This window comes from Lactuca sativa, chromosome 2 (assembly GCF_002870075.4).
Source record: "Lactuca sativa cultivar Salinas chromosome 2, Lsat_Salinas_v11, whole genome shotgun sequence".
Lineage (NCBI taxonomy): Eukaryota > Viridiplantae > Streptophyta > Magnoliopsida > Asterales > Asteraceae > Lactuca > Lactuca sativa.
In genome coordinates, this window is record NC_056624.2 from 189,072,401 (window position 1) to 189,082,890 (window position 10,490).

The 10,490-nt window shown below is 39.3% G+C and overlaps 1 non-coding gene across 1 annotated transcript; it reads left to right on the forward strand.

Moving 5' to 3' along the window:
- The first annotated feature begins 7,680 nt into the window (after window positions 1–7,680).
- Window positions 7,681–7,787, forward strand: LOC111897561 (small nucleolar RNA R71). The gene has a single exon (XR_002852305.1). It is a non-coding gene; the product is annotated as a small nucleolar RNA R71 (small nucleolar RNA).
- The last annotated feature ends 2,703 nt before the right edge of the window (window positions 7,788–10,490 follow it).

Sequence of the window (10,490 nt, forward strand, 5' to 3'; positions counted from 1 at the left end):
CGTGCTGTTATCAGACCTTCTGGATGCAAATTCAATCGGTCACTATGCACAAATTTAGGGGGAGAAATAAAAACAAAAAAAATAGAAAAATTTATTAAAAAATGGTGTTAATGGAATGTGCTTGCAGGAGATGTTTTGAGAAGTGATATAATCATGTGATAACAGACAATCTGAATCTGTGTAAGGGACTGAATCTGAATTGTCCAGGCTCTATGTTCGATGCGCTGGTAGGCACGAAAGATTTAAAATGGACTTGACTAGGAAGACTTAAACCCTGAATAATTCAAGGACTTGACAAACATTGACCTAGTTAGATCCAGTTAGCCTGACAATACGACGCTCGGATAGGTTGAGCCGGGAGATACACGAGAATCTACTGGTAACACTAAAGAGCTCGTATCTAGAATAGTGGATTCACTTTTCCTCGATGTGCGGATTCTGTCCTTAATTCCGGTTGGATAGGGTGACTGGGAATTCCGATAAACTAGGTTTGTAGAAGGTTATTTTCTTTCTTTCTGTCTGTTAGGCATATGTTGCCTCCTCTGCGTGATCGAAAGATCCGACCTGGACTGTAACATATGTGATGTGCACAAAAGTACTCACTAATTTTAATATTTATAACCTAACAAACTTAACTAACTATGCACTTATAGGCAGTGTACCTAGTCAGATTACAGTATAGCTTGGGTAAGTCGGGTGTCGATCACAGGGAACGGTGTTCTAATTAATTTACTTACTATTAAATTAACCTAATTTATTAACAAGTTTAAAAGGGTTTTTATCTGATTTTACAAGATCAGATGAACTTAAATCAACTTCAATAAATAAAAACACACTCTTGTTTAGTTTGAGTCCACTTCTCCTTTATGGCTAGCTAGTGATTACGGATTATTAAGTTAGGTTTTTAGTTGTATTAGTAATTTAGTTCTATCTTACCAATAATTAACTAATTCATGTCAAACCATGTATGTTCACACATAATTAAACACATAATTAATTATGAATGTAAATATGCTATGTAAGATTTGTTGTATAAACGCAATTATGGTCACAATACACGTTCTTTGGCATAGCTAAGCTTTATTCATTCTAATTACTAACTAAGATTGGTCAATCCTAGCTCTAATAATTCAATCTTCACTAAATTATTAGGTAAACAGGTTCATGCAGTTTAATGGTCACTAAGCTACACAGAACATGCAATCAAGCAAATAGATAAACAAATAATAGCATGCTAGGTTATGCGAATCAAACACAAGCATTTTTTACCAACTAAACTTAATCCATAAGCATATAACTATTCATAAGTTTAAAGCTTCATCTAGCTAAACAAGAGTAGCTAGATTCAGCTGCTCATCATAGCAACTAAACCAAAACAGCTAAAACTAATGAAAGACATGTTCTTATTTAACTAAAAAATAAACCTTTACTTCTTTTGGTGTTGAAAACCCTCATCCAGAACCTTTCTTTCGTTTTTAATCGTCTCCTAGAACTCTTTTCTTCTGCCAAAAGCTCTCCCTTTCGTAATAATCAGGAGGACTTATATAATCCTCAAAAACCCGCGCCATGTCATGTCCAGAGGTGCCACGTCGTGGGCTTCAAGCAATCCGTATCCTTCAAGGAAATCCTCCGCGTCGCGATGTTTATCTTCTGGAACACCCATGCCACGTCGTGGGCTTCATTGCCACGTCGTGAACTGAGTGTTTATCGTGAATTTATTCTTTTCTTGTCTTTCAAGCCTCCCATGTTCCACATTTTGGCACTTTTGGTCCCTCTCTTTAAAAATCCTTTATATTGACTGAAAATAACAATTGAAAGTCATAAGTATCATTATTCTAAACATATTACCACTTTATTAATAAAAATGTACTTAAATATTGCCTAAAAATAAGTATAAATATGGCAATATCAAAATACCCCACACTTAGGCTTTGCTTGCCCTCAAGCAAATTTAAACTTACTTCTTAATTACTAACACCACACAGAACAATCTGACTCTAGTTCAGCCATTATGCCAAGACCTCAACGCATGCTTTTGTGTCTAAAATTTTCCTAAAGTACCCCCCCCCCCCATACTTTAAATACTCATAATCTTCATAAACACTCGCCCACTTTTTCCGAACAATGCTCATTTTATGCAACCCTCCGAATCCATCCTCAGAAAACCTCCTTATCCTCTAGGTATTTTTAGTTGAGCAACCTAAGCATACATAATCTAGAATTACAATCATTGATACCACTATGGAGCTCTTTTGGAATTCTTCATTTTCTTTGACATTTGATCTTTGATTTTTTTGAATTCACCACCTTATTTGATTTTTGGTATCTTCAACTTTTGAATTTCTTGGAATTTTGATCTTTTGATCTTCACTTTACTTGCTCCAAAATTCTTCAAACTTTACTCGTAATTCTCTTTTTTTTCTTTTTTTTTAACATGTACCTCACTTTTTTTCTTTTCACTCAAAACTTACATGCTTAAGCAGAGGCGCTCAACCTGAACCTTTATCGGTTAATGATAATAATTTTTCTGGATACATTTCAGGTTTAGGCTGCTAAACATATTGCATCCCTCAAACCAAGCGGGGTTGTGTTTTTGTTCCATGATTTCACTAAAATAAGGGAGGCCACAAATGCGCTATAACGTGTATTGGCTCAACTAAACATTTGAACTTTCATCGGATCATCCCACATAATACTAGTAATTATAGCTCAAATTATTACTAGATTCAATTATTCAAAATTTTTCAATTTTTTACTATCAAATTCTATGATTTTCTAGCAACTTACTTTTTCTACACCTACCCCACACTTATTTCATACAATGCCTTCATTGTATTCATAAAAATAAATCAAAATTAAAGAAAAGGGAGAAAAAGGAACAGACTCCCCTAGGGTAGTGGCGTTAGCATCTCCAAAAGTGTGGAAAACGTGCAATTGGACTTCCAAAAATAGAAACTTGGTGTAGAATTGGTTGAATACGTAAATAAACCACAAACATGACTCGAAACTTCAATTCTTTAAAGTGGGTATTTGTAAGAAAAAAATGTGACAATGATAAACTGGGTCACGTCGTGACAGGTAACTGGCCATGTCATGATATGGGTTGAAACCGCGAACACCAAAATGCTGAATTTCTTCAAACTGCAAGAGCGCCACGACGTGGCGCTAGGATTCCACGTTGTGGAAACTGGGCATCAGCAGAAAATGGCTTAATTGTTTTATTTACTTTAGCAACTTTGACCAAAGGCTAACTAGTTTCAGACGCTTCTATGCAAATATATTTCCCAACTATAACATCTCTCCTAATATACCCCACACTTATCTTGAATTGTGGGTTCCAACTCACGACTCTAAGCTTCCTGGACTGGACAAACATGACTCAAAAGTTAACCTTTTTTTGCTCCTTAGAAATCCAATGCTAATCTGAAAAAAAAAATGGACAACCCAAAAGAAATAAAAAGTAACATCATAGTTTAATAATGTTTTACATCACACACCAAATTCAACATAAAAAAAACTACTCAAAAGAAATAAAATCAATCATCATCTTGATCTTGTGCTCCACTTGGCCCTGCCCCATCATTTTGCGGACGCCATAGCTCCTCCCATGTCGGAAAATAGGGATACTGTGGTGGCATAGAAGGTGGTCGGGTCACACCCAAATGCGAAGAAATACCCTCAGTAAGCTGGGTATGATAAATGGCATGCCCCCGTAGATTATCCGAATATGTTCCTACCCGACTCTGAAAAGGGTCGGTGGGCACTCCCTGCACATACTGCGAAGCAGCATGCTCTCGCTCGACTTCACCTCTAGCCCGCACATTCCGACACCGCGGTCTGGCTGGTGGTTGCTATCCCAACTGCTCCTCCTCCTGCTCGTCATCTATCGGCGATATAACAAAACGACCCCCGATATTCACCACCGCTCGCATAACACCCAAGACTTGAATGGCCAAGTCTGTATCCGGGAATCGAGTAAGATTCCTCACAAAGTCATGGGTCAAAATATGATATGACCTAGCCAGGCGAGTAACCAAATGCCCCTCGGTAATCGGGCTCCCAGGCCTAGAATTGGCCGTTTTCTTCCCCATAAACCTCGCCAACATATAAGGTAAATCACAACAAACTCCCGGGGTAATAAGAGTCCATAAATAAAACAGATTCTAAATGGGGACCTTATCACCATGATGCTTGTGATTTATTGAAAAAGTGATAAGGCGGTGCAAAAATTGGAAAACAGGATTCCGTATTTGTGACTCACTCGAGTCACGAGTGTTGTACTCATGGTTAGAAATGCCCCGCCAGAACTGCACATCCAAAGTACCCGGAGCAAAATCCCGCACACATCCAAGCAAGAACGGAATGAAAAAACGGAGATTGCGTCTCCACTTCTGTATAGAGCCCCATACGCCAAGCAAATTCCTGAAGACTACACTCTCGATATACACCGCCCAAACGAAACACAAGTGCCCGGTTGTATGTGAAATCAAGAGTGCGTTCCTCGAAGCATACGGTAGAGAAAAACTCTACCGATAATTCCCGGTACACGGGTTCTTGAATGGCGAATAAATTCCTCCACCCGTGACAAGTGAAAGAAAATTGGTCCCCTTCGTATGTTTTCGACCAATAGCGTGTCAACTCTGCAACCATTCCCACTCCACCAAGCCATCCCCAATCGATAATTGGAGCTATTGCAAACTCCCTATTATATAACCATCCAAGCCGATTCTTGTAGGTAGTTAGCAACGGTCGGGGAATGTTTTGAGGAAACTAGTATAAGGGATGTATGCTTGCCACATCTATCGGGTTTTCCTCCTGTGGAACAGCTCGTCGTGGTCCCATTTCTGCATACAAAAGCAAACCAAAACAGCAAACATCCAAAGCATTAAAACATATTAAATGGGTCTGCCAGAAGTCACGACGTGGCCAGGCTATGCCACGTCATGGGCCGCATCGCAAATAGCTTCTGGATCGGTCATTTTATAAGCGATTTCTACCAAAATTAGTTTTTAGGGTTTGTTCCTATGGACATGTAAATGACATGCAATCTGAAATCAACCACTAGATTCAACCAATTTCGTGAATCATACAAACCCTAACCATGAAAACTTGAAATTGGAAGAACTAACTACAAAATAATGAGTAAAACACATACCAAGTAGATTAATTAGCAAGATCTTGCAAGGAAATTGGAAGTAGATTAAGAAATTGGTTGTGGGGTTATGATGTTCCCGTTCGTGCGGCAGTCTCCAAATGGGGAGTGATAATTATCGGTCAAAGGGTTTTAAGAAATTGGTCCCCCCCCCCCCTGATTTTTAAAGGCCCAGGACGTGGCTGGCTATGCCCACGTCGTGGAAACTTAAGTCTGCTTTATAATCGCGTGTTTTCATTTCGACCCACGACATGGCTGGCTATGCCCACGTCGTGGAAACTGCCAATTGCAACATTTTTAATGGACTCTAACATATTAACTAATTACTTTGCATATCATTCATTATTTAAAGTTCCCTACAGCTAATTCTTTACCAATTATCAGTTTTTAGATGATGAATTGATGTTTTTCCTAAATAAAAGCTAAAAGAAAAGAAAGAAAAGAGAAAAAATTTAAAAGGAAAATGCAAACCAAACTCGGGTTGCCTCCCGAGAAGCGCTTCTTTTTTCTTGGAGTCTTGAGCTGGACTCCGTGCCTCCTATGTTGAATTTTCGGAAGAGTCTCCCACTAGAATCTTTTGTTCCTTGAATCGTCGTTTGTACGCTTGAACTCTCCTTTTATACGCCTTCTTTGAAATTTCCTTTTTAGCTTTTCCATCTTCTTCAAGCTTGCGTTTTGTGCCCTTCGTTTGTTCCTTGCATTCCATAGTATTCTCCTCCTCTTTCACCACTGGCTTTGTTACTCTTGAAGTGACTTCCTCTTCATCACTTGTCATTTCCTCGTCCTCTTTGCTTACCCAAGAAGGCGGGCTCTTGTAAGCTATGACTTCAATCAAATATGGAACAGATGCTCTTGGCTTTGTCCTCTTGACTTGATGAACTGCCTTTATCTCTTCTTCCATAAGCTTTTCCAGTTCTTCTAGTTCATTCTCTTCATTAATTGTGAACACCTCTTCTTTATCTTCTTGAAAGTCATCTTTTATCCCAAAGACTTCTTGTTCATCCCCAACCCTCAAAGTGAGCTTGGACTCGCGGATATCAACTAGGGCTCCAACAGTGTTAAGCAATGGCCGGCCAAGGATTATTGGAACATCCGGATCTTCTTTCATGTCCAAGACTACAAACTCTATTGGAAAAACAAATTTTCCAATTTTCACCAAAATATCCTCCACGATGCCGCGGGGTTGTGTCACCGAACGATTCGCCATGTGAATCTTCATTTTTGTAGCCTTCATCTTCTGAATCTCCAATTTTTGATAAAATGAAAAAGGCATTAAATTAATGCTAGCCCCAGAATCGGCTAAAGCATTGACCTTCATTTTATTCCCAAACTCACATGGAAGAGTGAGGCGTCCAGGATCCCCCATTTTTTCTGGTGTTTCTCCCAACATAGCTTTTGAAGTTTGTTCACTTAGAATCATTGTAGACTGCTTCTTTAATTGCCTTCGCATATCTATCAAGTCTTGCAGTAATTTCTGGTTCTCGGGAGCTTTGGATAAGGACTCGACAATAGGGGTATTAATTGGGATCCCCTTCACATGCTTTACGAACTCCAAATGCTCCTTCTCCAGTTGACTGAGGGTAGCTCGGGTGGGAAATGGCAGAGGTGGATGATAAGCTGGAATGGTTTCAAAGGACTTTTGACCATACTTGCGCCACGTCGTAGCCAGAGGAGTGTCACGTCATGGCGAGCCTGGTTCAACACTTTCTCCATTTTCGATCCTTGATTTCTTGAGCTGCTTGGGTTCTTCTTCCAATCCCTCCAGGAACTCAGATATTGCATCTTCTTCAGTATCAATGGCCATTACGTGAGATTAGGTCTTTACTTCGGGATTCTTCGGGGACAATTTTTCATGAACTAGAGTGGCTAGTTAACCAAATTGTACTTCAAGGTTATGGATGGAGGCTTGCTTGTTCTTTATCAATGTTTATTGTTCCATGATAGCAGAATCAGTGGTATCGTGTCTCTTTTCCGAAGCCTCCATAAACTTCATCAAAATGGTCTCTAGGTCGGGTTTCTTCTCGGCCGGTGACTGCTCCTTTTGATATAGGCCTCGACCTGTCTGCCTATATTTCTCTTCTTTTTGCCTCTTATACTCTTCATATGGTAGCCACTCCTTCTTCGGTTTCCTCCAGTCCTCATCAAATTTATCCCCACTAGAGTAGCACACTTGAGCTTTTCTGTTCCCAAATTCATCTACATTGCAGTCCTTGGTCAAGTGTGGACCACTGCATCTCTCGCTCCCCACTCTTATGGCATGTATCGACTGGTCCATTTGTGTTATCCTGCGATCCATGTTATTCAGCATGGCCATGACAGCTGCAATTTCTTCAGTTTGGGCCCCTCCACCCCCTTTGATTCCATCTTGCCTTGGGTTGTGGTATTCGCGAGAGTGTTTCGCGAATTCTTCAATTAACTCCTTGACCTCCCTTGGATTTTTCTTTGTCAACGGTCCTTGAGAATCAGGGAGTTGTCTTGTCATCACATTGACCCCGTCATAAAAGATTGACATCTCTTGCTGCACATTTAGGTCATGTTGAGAGCAATTTCTGAGCAAGCCCTTGTACCGCTCCCATGCTTCATATAGTGACTCCCCCGGCTGTTGCTCAAAGTTGGCTATTGCCTTCTTGAGTTTTGCTATCTTGGATGGCGGGCAAAACTGGTCCAGGAATTGCTCACGCATTTGAGCCCAAGTGGTGATTGTACCCGGTGGCAGTGCTTTCAACCACTCCTTAGCAGCTCCTTTGAAAGTGATGGGAAGCATCCTAAGCAAGACTGTGTTTCTGTTGACATTTGGGACATTGAAGTAATCCGCAATGTCGTTGACTTCATCTAGATGCTTAAAAGCATCCTCATGATCTTTCCCGAAAAAACGGATGTCCTTCAGTGCGGTCAATATGTGTCCCTTCAGCTCGAATGTGGTAGTGGCAGGTATTGCGGGTTGGACTAAACCGGGACCCACATCTTCTCGGATCCGCTTCTTGTAAGCTCCCATGGACATTTCCTCGATCGTTGCCATCTCGTTCCTTGGCTCGTTCTCGGGTTCGCTCGTGTGTTCTTCAAATTCTGTCTCGGTATCGCTTTCGGACTCGGTTTGGACGGGTGTATGATCCAAATGCTCAAGATTGCTCTTGTGCTTTGCTGATGAACTTGACTCTCCTTTCTTCTTTCCCGACTTCCTAGAAAAAGCTGACTTCAATTCTTGCAAGGGCGTCTTTTTCTTGTGAAGTGTAGACTCGGGGTCTTCAAGTGGTGGCACCACGTGTGTGTTTGAACTTCTGGTCATGAACTCCTGCAACTTGCTAAACTAAAAAAAAACGTAAAACTGAACTAAAATAAGAAAAACTAATGTCAAATAAAAAAAATCTAGTTTTTAACTGTCCACGTCATGGCCAGAGTGATGCCACGTCGTGGACTCTATGAATAACAGAAAAAATTATTTTGCTGAAAAATTAACTTTTTGTGGGTTTTTACTCCACAAGAAGGATCGATCAATTTAATGCAAATAAATAAGCTAAAAATTAAGCCGTTCCCCGGCAACGGTGCCAAAAACTTGATGTTCACAAAAGTACTCACTAATTTTAATATTTATAACCTAACAAACTTAACTAACTATGCACTTATAGGCAATGTACCTAGTCAGATTACAGTATAGCTTGGGTAAGTCGGGTGTCGATCACAGGGAACGGTGTTCTAATTTATTTACTTACTATTAAATTAACCTAATTTATTAACAAGTTTAAAAGGGTTCTATCTGATTTTACAAGATTAGATGAACTTAAATCAACTTCAATAAATAAAAACACACTCTTGTTTAGTTTGAATCCACTTCTCCCTTATGGCTAGCTAGTGATTACGGATTATTAAGTTGGGTTTTTAGTTGTATTAGTAATTTAGTTCTATCTTACCAATAATTAACTAATTCATGTCAAACCATGTATGTTCACACATAATTAAACACAGAACTAATTATGAATGTAAATACGCTATGTAAGATTTGTTTTATAAACGTAATTATGGTCACAATACACGTTCTCTGGCACAGCTAAGCTTTATTCATTCTAATTACTAACTAAGATTGGTCAATCCTAGCTCTAATAATTCAATCTTCACTAAATTATTAGGTAAACAGGTTCATGCAGTTTAATGGTCACTAAGCTACATAGAACATGCAATCAAGCAAATAGATAAACAAATAATAGCATGCTAGGTTATGCGAATCAAACACAAGCAATTTTGACCAACTAAAGTTAATCCATAAGCATATAACTATTCATAAGTTTAAAGCTTCATCTAGCTAAACAAGAGTAGCTAGATTCAGCTGCTCATCATAGCAACTAAACCAAAACAGCTAAAACTAATGAAAGACATGTTCTTATTTAACTAAAAAATAAACCATTACTTCTTTTGGTGTTGAAAACCCTCTTCCAGAACCTTTCTTTCGTTTTTCATCGTCTTCTGGAACTCTTTTCTTTTGCCAAAAGCTCTCCCTTTCGTAATAATCAGGAGGACTTATATAATCCTCAAAAACCCGCTCCACGTCGTGGCCAGAGGTGCCACGTCGTGGGCTTCAAGCAATTCGTATCCTTCAAGGAAATCCTCCGCGTCGCGATGTTTATCTTCTGGAACACCCATGCCACGTCGTGGGCTTCATTGCCACGTCGTGAACTGAGTGTTTATCATGAATTTATTCTTTTCTTGTCTTTCAAGCCTCCCATGTTCCACATTTTGGCACTTTTGGTCCCTCTCTTTGAAAATCCTTTATATTGACTGAAAATAACAATTGAAAGTCATAAGTATCATTATTCTAAACATACTACCACTTTATTAATAAAAATGTACTTAAATATTGCCTAAAAATAAGTATAAATATGGCAATATCAATATGCAATTCTATCTCTCTGCATCTTCTTTCTATGCAATTCTTTCTATCTGTTAGCCATATATTCTCTCTTCTGTGTGACTCAAAATACGACCTGGTACACAGTATATGCACCATTCTCTTCTCAATCCCTCTAAAACTTCAGTTAGTCATATGTTTCATCCTTTGCGTGATTGGAAGAGATCCGACCTGGATGTACAGCATATGCATTCTAAATCTATCTTCTCTCTTAATAATTGTCTGCTCACCCGGTGTAAGGAGTATTTTGGAAGTCCTTGATGGTTAGGGCATATGAGGAAGCGGGAAACACATTGTAGTACATTTAAAATTGAACAATCACTAGGTTGTCTATAGACCTCGCTGCTCAATTTAGGTGGACAACAATATCTTTGGTCGTCATCAGCTAAATGGTCCTTAAGGAATATTATCTAGGAACTTAGGATCACATTGTCTTGT